The sequence below is a fragment of the Oenanthe melanoleuca genome, chromosome 11, assembly GCF_029582105.1.
Source record: "Oenanthe melanoleuca isolate GR-GAL-2019-014 chromosome 11, OMel1.0, whole genome shotgun sequence".
In the NCBI taxonomy this organism is placed as follows: Eukaryota; Metazoa; Chordata; class Aves; order Passeriformes; family Muscicapidae; genus Oenanthe; species Oenanthe melanoleuca.
This window is the reverse complement of record NC_079345.1, coordinates 16,134,288-16,147,757: the sequence shown is the minus strand read 5'-3', so window position 1 is coordinate 16,147,757 and position 13,470 is coordinate 16,134,288.

Sequence of the window (13,470 nt, the reverse complement as noted above, 5' to 3'; positions counted from 1 at the left end):
TCTTAACACAGGACCTGTTCTCTTGGAAAACAGTAGAATTCACTGAAACAGTAGAATTCACTGTTAGATCAGAAAATGCTTTAAACATTCATGTGATAAATGTCAAGGATTTCTGTTTCCTGTCTCAGCTCTTCTTTTCTTGCTGATTTACTTATTAAAAAAGCTAGGACAAATTACAGTTTTACATTTTTTTCCTGAAAGTTGTGAGATTTGTGGTCATTTAATCCCTCCTGGGAAGAAGCTTCCTAGTGTGTCTCTCCACTCTGATAAATATTTTTCAGGTAGAAAGCAATATATTTGGTTGAATAAAGAATCTCAGAGAGAGTAAAAGAAAGCTATTAGCAGCTGTGGATAAATCCCTTTCTCCTACAGGTTTTCTATTATACAATGGGCACTTCCCAACACACCATGGCAGAAAGCATCATTTTAAGTGCCAGTAAATGTTTCACTGTAAATACCCCCAGTGCACTGCAAGCATCCAGTGTAGCCATGGCAGAAGGCACTGAGTTCAATACTGGGATCTTTATTTGCCCTCTGTTCTCTTCCTTGCTTCCCCTAAGGAAATGTTCTGCTCTGAAGGATCTCAGCAACCCCCATTAAAGAACCTGTGGAGAACAAGTCCCAGGTTTGTGCTTGTTTTTTTGCCCTACTCTCATCAATTATCAGGTTCATTTCCTCTTTATTTTTCATTTATTTCACTATTAGTTCACTTGCTATTTTTTTAGGCTGTTCTTTGTAGATGGTGGGACCCAGGGCTTGCACAGGGAAATGCTCCAAGCATTGGAATTCTTGTTGCAAGTTTTCTTATGGATTTCATGCTCTCTACTGCAGTTGGGCTTTTGTATTTAGCTGGAACACTACAATTCTCTTTCATTCATCTTTTATATTGTGAACAAAACCAATGGAATTGAAGTTAATTAGGCCATCTTGATCATTCTGAGCAGTGAAAACTATGGAAGGAAGAAATGTGGCTGAAGTTCTTATGAAGAATCCAAGAGGAGCGAAAAATGAGCAAAGAACAGAGATGGTGAGAAAACAATAAATAGGCAACTCTTAAAGGTCTGGGCTGGGTTTCTTGGTTCCTTTGGGTTTTAGGGCAGGCTGGGCTCAAGATTCCCTGAGATAAACTGAGTAATGCAGAAACTGCAGTGAAAAATCTACCATTCTTTTGTGACTTTAAAAAGTTGGAAATATTACATATTTTTCAACATTTCTTTGTAAATAAAACGTAAATTGGGTTTCAAACTGTGACATGCAAATGCAAAAACTCACCTGAAATCTAATTTATATAGTCTCTGCATTGGAAAGCTGCTATTCCACATATGAAAAGTGGGGTTATATTGTTGGCATATCAAGACAGTCCCATTGGCTCCTGAGAGCTCTGATATTATTGCACACTGCAAAGAGAGCTGCTGGGTTTGATTTTAATTATATGTTCTTCATTGCAAATATCTGCTGCCTTCCTCCTTCCACCAGAGTAGATAAAGGATAACCAGGATGACAGAGTTACACCAGCATGAGGAGGAGAAAATCAGACCCAGGACACAGTTAGAAAAGAAGTTATTAGTGATCTAGCAGTGAATCTTTTCAATTCTTTTCTTTTGAATGAGTTATAGTTATGTCCTGCATTAATATTTTTGCTTAGTTTGCTGGGAAATGCAAATGAAAATAAAAAAACCAATTTAAATTACTTTGAGGTTTTCTTCATCCACCAGCCAAATGTATATGCCTCAGAAACTAATATAGCTCTTTGATGGGAATTGCTTATTTTCTGTTGACAGCTTTTTAGTGAAAAAGATAGAAATCAGATTGAATTTCGACAGTGAGAAATTGAGAGCTTGTTCTACCAGCAGGAATCTCAAGGCCTCTAATTTTACCTCTGTGAGCAAAGATGAACCAAGAATATCAGCAACCTACTTTCCTGCCACAGAAAGAGACACAGCACCCTAAAAGTCAGAGACAATCTGAAACAGAGACTTGTCCACACTTCAGTGATTTCACCTAGGTTTAAATGTGGCAATATATAAGCACAGCAGAGGTACTGGGTTTGTTGGTAGGGCCCCAGCAGTGTGGGAGTGACAGGGAAATAAAGCACTTCTTGTCTTTGCTCACACACTGGGGTCAGGTCTGTCCCTCCCTGATGGCCCCAAACCCCAGCCAGGCACCCACCCTGCCCCTCTCAGCCCTGGCAGCAGGACACCTTAAGGTTATTCATATTAAATGAGTATTTCAATCAACAGGTGTCCATACAAACTCTGCTGTTCACACGAGCTCCACAGAATCGGAATGAGATCATTAAAATACAAATATCAAGACACTCTGTCTTCTTTGAGGTGCATGGCAGCATTTTCCTGCTTTGTCCATTTATGTGTGCTATTCTGAGTAATCCAACATTGCTTTTTGTCTCTGCAATATATCTTCATAATCCTCTTCCTGTGCAGCAGCATCAGGAACCAGATCAGGCTAATTCTTTTCCATCACATTGTATTTTCTTGTGTCCTAATGCTGTTATTTCATGCTCACTTCTTTCCTTATGGTATTTTAGCTGCATCATCTTTCATCTTTATCATATTGTTTTACTTCCTTTCATCTTGTAATTTTTTCTGTCAAGTGGTTGTGTCACCTCAACAATCAGATATGTGCCCAGGCACATTGGTTCACATCACGTTTCCACCTAAAAAATCCCACCAAAATGTAATCTTCACACTGATTTATGATAAAATAGTACATTTTCTTCTTGTGATGAAGTGCTAATTTTTTGTTTTAACATCAAAAAGGTATTTTTTGATCATAAAAATCCTGAGAAAAATAAATTAACAATCCCAAGTACTGTACAACAAGGAAAACATAAGGATCTCTCTTTCTCTCACAATTTCTATTTTATAGTCCCCACTAGAGATTGGCTACTTTTAAAAAAACCTTACTCAGGAGGAACATTTTCATCTCCAGAAGTGGGTGAGTTACACAAAGCTGTGGTTCCTACCAGTTGGGTTTCCCAGGACATATGGAAGAGATCTAATTCTGGCTCATGCCTGTGCTTAGGCACAGCTTTGAACAGGCCAGGCCTGCCAGAGCTAGGGCTGCTGCCACTCCATGGGTATTTTTATGTAAGGTACTTTTATATAAGATATGTAATTTGCACCAAAATATGGAGGCCTGAAGCAGAGAAGTTGAGAAATTAGATGCTGAGGAGCTGATTTGACATCAAGTGGTCTCCCACTGTTGTAGCAGGGACAGAAACTTTTAGTCAGAGCAGCAATAGAGCTCAAAGCACCTCTGGAAAATTCCATCAAGGGTTAATTGCTATGTACCCCCTCCCTGCCCTACTGGAGAGATACAGGGGGCTCAGGAAGCAAAGTGAATTGCTCAGCATCCAGCTCCATGGTCTCTCTCCAGACAGATGACAGCAGCAGAAAATTGGGTTCCACATTTACAAACTTAGTACACTAACTTAAATCAAAGTCAGCCTTGTTCTGCAGACAGGTTTTCCCATGTTCTCACACCTCTACTTTTAATTAAAATGCTGACAATCAGGGATAAGGGGAACAAAATACAAAGGTAATCATGTACAGAAAAACATATTTCACCAGAGCATAAGCTATTAGCACTTCCTCGGCTATCTGATCATCTGACAGGCTTAAGGGGAACAGTGATGTGAATTTCAAATCTCCAGCTGCTCCCCCAGGAGCCTCTGTCTCATACAGCTTGTTCTGAAGTGAGACAGCAGAATACAAAAATGAAGGAAAGGAAAACACATAATGCTGCAGGATGGATAAACAGGAACAAGGCTAAATTCAGCCCTCTTTTAGTGCTGCTGACTTTGATGCATGTGGTGGCTTAGGAACATCTGTCTCAGAGCAGCATAATCCCACACCTGAACCAGCATTTGTCACTCCTGGATGTTTAGCTCTGTAGGACTCAATCCATCCAGGAAATTAAGCAGATGTCTAGTGCTGAACAGATGAGCACTTTCACTGAAGTCAAAACAATTACAATTAAATGTTCACCCTTGCTGAACTGCAGCCTGAGTAGGGAGCTTGTTTCAGATGGTTCTCAAAGGCCTGGCCACGCTGCAGATTGTCCTTCCCCACCAAGCTGGCCCTGGACTTCTCCTGGATCATTTTTCCACACTCCCATCTGTGTATGAATTGATTTCCAGTCACTCAGGTACTCCCTGTGGCTGATCCAACCCGTCCAGTTGCTGGGTATGGGCAGCCCTAAAGAAGTCAGGCTGCTTTTGATTTGCTTTCCAGAGCTTGTCTTCTCCTACAGGAACAAAAAAGATGATTTTTATGCCCAGGAAAGCTGCAGCCTAAAAATGACATGAGTGCTGACAGAAGGATCCTGACTGCTGAAAGAGAACAGTATTGGAAGTGATGGTCCCCAGCACGGCAGGCAGCTGGCTCAGAGCATTGCAACCTGCCTCCAGTCACATTCCATGGGCTGTGGGAAGGGGAAAGGTCCTGAGGAACAAGGATTATACAACGTGTATTTACAGTGATCTGCCTGTCAAGGGTGAGGGTAGCAAGAACTCCTTCAGTAAATGGGATTTAGCACTATTTTAGGCTTTTATTTCACTGGAAGCTTCTCCCACCTAGCCCAAGGATGCCTGCAGCATGCAGGGAGTGCAGCAGACCAGACAGAGCACAGGTCAAACATAATTGCAGCTCTCATGTTTGCTCTCATGCCCTCGTGTCACTGGTTAAGTAGGATTTTCTCCATGTGGAAATAATTTCCACATCTTAGCTCCTGAAAGAAGCTGAAGTGATGCATGTATTCCACAGGTAACCTAATCATTGCAAAGAGAGGCACTAGGATTTTGCAGCTGGGCTTGCTGTGTGCCTGGCTGGCTCTGGGCACTTCTGACCTGAGTGTCCCTGAGCTCAGTGCACATGGTGAGATGGATATTGCTAATTGCATATGTCTTTGACATGTTGAATGTGAGGAATGAACTTCTTGCAATGTGTTTTCTTTCCTTGCCTCTGGTCCATGCCAAGTTGGGTTTTTTTGGCATACAAATACCCCCTGACTTGTAAAATAAGCACTGAGCTCTGCTGGATTCCCATGGATTGCATGGATTGCCCTGTGTTACTCTCTGCTCACCTCTACCACATCTTGGCTTGCAAAGGATCCTTATGGTTGAAAGAAAGACAAAAGGTGCTTTCCTTAAGTTTGTCCAGTGCCAGATGGGGAAGCACAAGAGGTTGCTGGGTTATTTCTAAGGCTCTTTTTTATGTGCATCATTTTTCATGTCCCATAGTTAGGATCTGTCTTTAGAAGGAGGATGGATGGGATGAATTCTTTAAAAAGGCTGGTATATCAAATGATATTTATCATAAAATATCTCAGTTCTATGTCATTTATAACTGTAATTTAATTATACCTAATATGTTTCCCTAATTGTGATATTGACTATTTTATAGGAATCAGAATGAGCCTTTTGATCATCTGTAGGTACAGCTTCACTAATAGGCATAAATCAAAATGCCTTAGATCAGCTTTGTACCCCTAAGGCATAATGTAAATGATGAAGGGATGGGACTTCATTTTGTCATGTTCTCTTCAAATATCAAGTTACATTAAAGAAAACACTTTTCTCAATCACAGGTGCATGTACAAAGAATTAGTGACAACTTGATGTCATCTCTTTGATAAGTCTGCTCCCTTGGCATTTTTAGATGTACTTTCATAAATGAGCTTCAATTCGTCTTGCACAGAGTGGAACTGTATCTCACTGTCTGCAGAGATGTAGTTAAAAATGTGCTTACTACTCCATAATTCACAAATGATTGGGAAGGGAAAGGAAAAAACCATTCTTTATGTGTTTTGCTACAGATCACCAGGGAAATGTGCATGTTTGTTCCTAAAAGCCAAAGCACCACGTGAGGTCTGTGCTGTTCCACCACCAACCTGGCAATTTGTTGTATGATCTTTTTACGTGCTGCTACTCAGGGGATCATCCTGCACTACCAAAATCTCTGCCTGGGAAAGGAAAAAGGTGAATAGAAAACATTTCTTATCTCCAGCAAGCCCTTTGTGCAGCAGGGTGTGCCTCTGAGCATGCCTGGGCAAGCACAGGTACATGCACAGCTCCAGACAAACACAGCATTTTATTTGCTCAGTGGATTTTACACAGCCCTATCACTTAGTCTAAAAAAATACAGGTTTTTGATGGTGTTAGGGTAGGGCCATCTTTTAACACTAAGGGAAGGCCATACAAGTAACATGAAATATTACTTGTTTATTATTATTATTAATATTACTTGTTTATAGAGGAATGCTTTATATTGAAGATATAATAGATGTTCTATGAAAGGGGGTGGAACGAGGTGAGCTTTGAGGTCCCTTCCACCCCAAACAAATCTGTGATCCTGTTATTCTGACATGAGGAATACAACACCAGCCAGATCCTCACCTCATATAAATTGTCATCTTCCATTTGGTATCTTAGAGGACTTTTAAAGTTTTACCTCCACAGAGAATCTGCCTCATTCAGCTTTTGAAATACCCAAATACAGCAGCTTCTGCAGCATCTACAGAATCAGACCCATCACTTCTCACTCTTTCCAATCTGACAGCAGTTGCCTACTGTTATTGCTTCTCTGAATTTTAATCTGACACTTAACCTAGCTGGAAATGCATCGCCTCGTTTACTTTTTGTGCTCTCCCCACTTCCATTTACTTCTAAATAATCTTTTTCTTTAGATGATTTTCATGAAATTGCCACTAAAAAGAGTCCTGTTTGAGCTGCCTCATTTGAAAATTGTGAGATAGTGCAAGACATCTGAAGATGTCATTGTAACACATGAAAAGCACTTCAGCCTGCACATAAACACTATCAAGTAGAATTTGAACTGAAGTTATAAGCTAGGCTGAAATGATATTTTGTTAATAATTGTCAAATATTCCACAAATAGCACAATCCTAAATAGCACTATTCTGAGCAATGAGAGCATGTAACATGCTGAATTTTTAAACAGAGCTGAACAGAATATAGAATTTCTATTTGGGAAATGTGGACATCTTGAAGTTCAATTTTGTTCAGAAATGGAACAAATATCTTTCCTACAAAAGGAAAAATTCTAAATAGCTGCTTCAAAAACTAATGTGCATTTCAAACTCAAAAGTTTAGATTTAAAATTGTCTTTTTATTTTTTATTATTTCAATGTCATAGTTTGGTTAGAGAAATGTCACTGTATGGCAGAATTTGCTGAGAACAAAAGCATCATCAGAGACTGCTGATTTTTTTATCAGTACAATAGAGAAGGAGCTGTTTTCTATATCCTTATGAGGGATAAAGCTTCACATTTTTTACTACTGACAGCTCATGAAATAATGTGAATAAAAATACAGAATATTTTAAATTAAATTTTAATGTTGAAATAAATCTACAATTTTGATAAAACCAGTTCAAGGTTTTTTATAAGTTTCAATGAGAAATGTTTAATAAGAAGCAAAACTAAGCAAAGCTCCATTTCACTGATATTTTCCAAGAGAAGCTTATTTTGTTGGAAATATATTAAACCAATTCTTTCACTTATAATCTCAGGATACATTGATATTCAATCTATGTCAAGCAGGCAGTGAATTGCTGTTACAATATCCACTGTCTTCTTTGGCAAATGCTTTGCTCAGTAATCCTGCTTCTAAAATTATTATTTGTGCCTTGATGTTATCCATGGATACAGGAGGATCAAACCCCCCTTCTCCTGCAGCCCTGAGTTATGGGAGAGACACTTCTGGCTCCAGAGAGGGAAATACAGGAGGCATGGAAGGAGAGAAAGGGAAATGAGGACTGTCAGGGTAAAGCAAAGCAAAGGACACACCTTTTTGCCACTTCTAGACTTCCATGTTCTCTCTTAGAGTTTTTGTGAATTGCTTGGCAAGGAAACTGCATTCTGCATGGTTTAGAAAGATCTACAGCCCTGGGAAGAAAAGACACAACTTGCTCAGTAAGAAGGTGAAGCTTGGTGCTGCCTCGTGTCGCCCTTCAGGGTCTCAGTGAAGGGCACTGATGCAGGGACAATGATGCAGTTTCTTTTTGGCCTGGCTAGAAATGAAAGACAAATGCCTTGAAGAGCTATTCATCGAGAATGAGGAGGGAAGAAAGCAGAAACACGACAAAAACCATGGGGAAGGTCTGTGTTTGTCAGGGCTGCCTTAGCTCCACCAGGCTCTCTGCTCCCAGCCACAGCAGAGCAGCTCCTCAGAGAGCTGCCACTAAGGATTCTCCTCTTGTTTTCCTCTCTTTCCATGATAGCCCAAATTGAATACTTGCCTGGCCTTGTATCTGTCATGTTAGCTTTTTAGACAGTGCATGTTCTGCTCTGTACCCCAGTGGCCTGCTGTCCTTGCACAGGAGCTCTCAAGGCTGATCCAGTGCTCTAATGGTGCTGGCCTGAGGGAGAACAGTGCACTGTTTGCTTTTACATTTCTCCTCCACTTTCAAAATATGGGAGATATTAATAGTACAAAGGACTGTTCCCAACTGCTTTGATCTCCACAACATTTCTGCTCTTTCAGCCTCTATGTCTCTACTGATGCCATGTTCCATTACTATTTTCATTATTCCAGCCCACAGCTGATATTCTTTTCCCATCTTGTCTGCTTTAACCCCAGGAGGGGGAGGGAAGGGGGTGAGAGGATTGGCAGTGCTGCTGCAGGATCCCCTGAGAGCTGTGAGTGGTAACAAACCTCCTGAGACTCTTGAGCAGATTTATTTTCAAAGATAGTTGTTGGTCAAAATAAAATAAAATAAAAAAGAAGGGAAAAAAAAGGGTGCATAAGATGTTTCCCCCCCTGGAACAACCTCAAAGGAGATGTGCCTCAGAGACATGTTCCTGCCATGCTTCTCCTGTGCTTCAGGGCAGCAGCAATTTGCTGTAAAGCAGAGACAGCAACAAATTCCACATCCTGACAGAGGGTCAGCTCGTCTGCCCGTCATGAGAGACGGGAGAGAGAGCACAGCAATAACTCCTGTGGCTTCTCAGGAGGAGGAGACACCATAAAACTCACTGCCTCCATCCTGATGTTCCACACCATGACATTTGAGGTGAAGGGGGGAGGAATCTTAATTTTCTTTGTCCCTGACTCAGCGTGGAGTCAAAGTCATTATCGAGTTAGGAACGTCTGGTTTTGGGGACAGGTTTCACCACAAGCTCTGGGAATTGTTTTCTGCTTCCTTAAATAAAAGAACATCCAGCAAGAAAACAGAGACCTCATTTGAATTTATTCTGTTACTGTGTGATTAGCACTATTTCAAACATTGTAAATAGCATTGTAATAAAGTGTTTTGATTTAGAAGTGCTTAACAATTTGCAGTAAATCACAAACTGAGCCATGAATTCAGGCACAATTCTTCACAGGTGTGTGTGTGTCTGCACACAGATCCTCACCATTTGCAAACAATGAGATACTGGCAGTAGACACACCATGCAAAGTCAATTATAAAGAAAAGTAGGTTCCTCTTCTTAATTAAATAAACCCATAAATAAATAGGAGACAGCAGTACTACAAAAGGCAAATTGTTCTTCAGCTCCTGAGTAAGACATTCAGTGGGAAAGAACTGACAAATATGATGCAAGTATAATATCTCTTCTCATTAAAAAATGCATCTTGTATACAGTGGACAAGAAAAAGCAACTTAAAATTATTATTTTCATTATTATTATTATTATCTCATACTTTATGGAAAGCTGTGGTTGCTTTCTGAGAAAATGAGCAATGCTGCTCAGCTGGACACAGCAGCCTGGCTTCTGCCCTGGGTTTGCTTTGTCTCCTGAGTTTTGGACATGGTCAGGTATCAGTTGGTGATTTTGTCTCCACTGCAAAGCATTCAAAGGTCCATCCTTAAATGACCTTGCAGCTAGGTTAAATTATTATTAAGCAAGGAAATATTTTTTTTCATTGTCTACAGTGCGCATTTTCACACACATTAGAAAAGGAAAACAAAGTTGTTTGCCAGTGTCTGACTCTGCTGAGAAACCTTATCTAGGGAAAATGAAGTTGTGTCAGACAGGTGAAGGACTCTCCCAAGCTATTAATTCATTCTGAATAATTCATTAGCTAACACTCTTAAACTCTGATAGTCCCAGGTAAATCCCAGAGAGGGGTTTTGTGGTCCCTCAGCCATGCTCCTCATCAAATGCATTAAGTTTTACATAATAAGAGGATGTGTGAGTGTTTTTAAAGAGATATTTGTTCTGGAACTTGTAATTAGTGCACAGTGTCTAATTGTGCCAGGGTGTGGGAAGGGAGGGACTGCACAAACTGAGTGCAGCTGCTCTTGATAAGTGACTTACTGCCTCCCCTTCCTCTGCCAGATCTGCTGTAGGCTTTACTGGGGACTCACACTTTGGAACTTTTAATGCAGAACTAAGGAAAAATCCTTTCTGAGCCAGAGCATCAGAGCCAGGGTCTCACCTGATGTAAACTGGGGGGTATTCACTGAAATCAGTGAATTCATGGGCTTTGTGAGCCAGGTGTGGGCAAAAGTCTTGCTGAGCTCCAGTGAAGGGGGATCAGTCTTTCAAAGTGCCAAAGAGATGTGAATACAGAATTTACTTTTGAAATTCTCATGTGCTGCAAACACATTGCCCAAAAGCACCCTCTCCCTCTGAATTACTACAGGAAAACTGAATAGACTGCAGTCACTATTTTTCCTAACTTCTTATGGAACCTAAAATGGCCACTGAATTAAACTTTAACAAATAGATCTTTCAAAAACTAAATTAATAAACTTCCTTATTTCTCCACTATCTAAGTTCATAGCCTTTACTTAATGATGATGCACTTGATTAAATAAAATGAAAGAAAAATGGAAGCTCTTTCAGACGTTAAAATTAATAATGAGTTTAGACTTAATCCAAAAGCAATTTAACTTTAAACATTCATATGAAATTAAATGTGCCATTGAATTTGCTATATAAGCAAGCATTAATCTTATCAATCTATGAAGACTGGAATGTTATACAGTGACCCATTAATTTCAAAGCCTAATACAAGGTCTGTTTAATGCCTTTAGTCTATTAAAAAGTGTAATCCTACAATTTAACTGCTTTTTCATAAACGTTTAAACCCCAATTCATTCTGTTACTGCTTTGATCATTTGATAATCTTTTCTGACAAGATTATGGTTCAAAAAAACCCCAAAATATATCATTTATTTGCATCTACATTTGCTCCAAGTTTGAACTTTAACACCAACAAAGTCTTTATTAGCAAATAAGAGGATTTGAACAGTTGGTGTTGGTGCATATGTTTGTTGTAATAAATGCTCAACAAAAAATTGATTTCCTTTTATCAGGTGCTACTTAGACAAACAATCTTACCTATATTCTGATCTCTGCCTCTTCCAATGCAGTGGAGAGAACTGTGCCACAAAACCAGCCCAACACTGCTCTTTGGAAACATCTCTAAAAGAAAAAAGAAGATTGTCATTATAAGGGATGCCTTTGGTGTGGTTTATGTCTGTTTATAAGGGACCATGGTGCCTTGTGCAAGCATGGAGAAAAACCATAAACTTTGCTTTCAAGGTTTCCTTACAGCACTGCAAGTCGTGGTGCTGGCAAAATTAAAAAAAAAAAAAAAAAAAAAAAAAAAAAAAAAAAAAAAAAAAAAAAAAAAAAAAAAGTGAAAACTGCCCTTTTTAGTTAATGAGATAATTCAATATCAGAACTTAATGGCATGATGTGTTAGCTCCTGCCATGGAAGGTCATGGCTTGAAATTTCTGTTTCTAATCAGTATTTGCTCCCACAAAAACCAATCAGAGGGAAAGGTTGATGTGTAAATATGTTTATGTTACTTTACAGGTGTTCCAGTTTGACATACTATACCTAATTCCACCTAATTTTCACAAATCTAAGGTCAATGAGAAATTACACTTCTTAAATAAGACAAAACAGTTCCAGTGTGGCTGTTAAATGTAAAGAATAATAAGTAGCTTGATGAATGCTATGTTCCTTGAGAGTGCACTCCGGAAATGTCTGTAAAATCCCAGCAGTTTTTTTTTCTATGTAGGAGTATATTTTCTTTGCCTATAATGTTTTCCTTGACTTACATCTGCTTGCAGCAGCCTGTGAAATATGGATTCAGTACTGCTGCATCCTTGTACAAATAAATGACTGTTATTAACCTTTAAGAGTGTCCCCATTGTGGTCCTGTGCACTGATTAGGAATGCCAGGGTATGAGCAGATTACTTGTGTAAACTCGTGCAGCTCATTGGAGCATTTCCCAATTTACACTGGAGACTGTGTTAAAACCTGACCTACTAAATGGCAACACATTCCTTTGCAAATATCTTTCCTTGCATTAAGAACAGAGGGTTCCTATTTCAAGGGACAGAAGGACAAAGGAAAAGGCTGGTGGTTATTTTGTGTTACAGTCCAACAGCTTGACAAAAAAAGCAATTCTGTACTCAAGAGGTTATTCAAGCAGAAGCTGAATTCAGGCAATTACACATTTAATAACAAAATCACTGGTTTTCCTAAGGGTGCTCATGTCAGGGTGTTACTCAGAAGACTTTCACAGTAGCAGGTGCTTGGTAAATTTGTGAGTCCCTGGGTTGTTGTCAAGGCTGGCTGATGTGTTTCACCTCTTGGAATCTTATCCATGGCTAGGTAGGAAGGCACTTAGAGAGCAGCCAGCTGTGGCAGCACAGAACCTGCAGCTGCAGCCTGGGCCCAAAAAGGGTATTTTGGCCCTGGTGTCTCCAAGGTGGCATACCAGGAGCTGATGGATCCAGAACACCTGAGGATTTCTGTAGGTTTTTTTTTTTTGGGAAGTGCCCTTTTCTTATACCTCAATGGTTCAACAGATTGTTAATTTTGTTGAATTTTTATTTTGGGAAAAATAGAGGCATGGGCTGATGAAGCACTCTTTCATTTGCTCAGCTGTTATATTTTCCAACAATATTTTTAGTTTTCCTTTCAAGTGAGACCTTCCTTTCTATTCTGTATTCTACACTAAAGTGCACTTGCAACCAAATGAAGCATTTTGATTTTTGTCAAAATAAAATCTGTCAGGAGCTGGCCTGAGACAGTATTTTGGTTTGTTACGGTTGGAATCTTCTTTCATGGCAAATTTTGAAGTGATAGGATTTGCTTCCTGATGGGCATGGAACCGGTTTTGAAATTACAAATTCTTTAGAAAAATGAAAATGCCATTCTTGTCACAGCTCTGGTGCTTTTTAAGTTGTTCCCTGCTCACTTGCCCTGTGATAAAAATAGGATGTTGAGAACATTTGCCACAAGTAAGTGCAAAAAGTAAGCAGAGCAGATTTTCCTCATGCAGTTCTGCTTCAATTAATATTGCACCCTGATCTGGACTGGCTGAGTCAATCTGCAGCATGTAAATCTGGGCACCAGCATCACCATCAGCAGTCAGAACTGGCATAATTGGTTTAGAGTTATTAAAAGCCTGACAAAGAAGAAAAAAAAAAAAAGAAAAACCAACAAAAAACCACCTTGA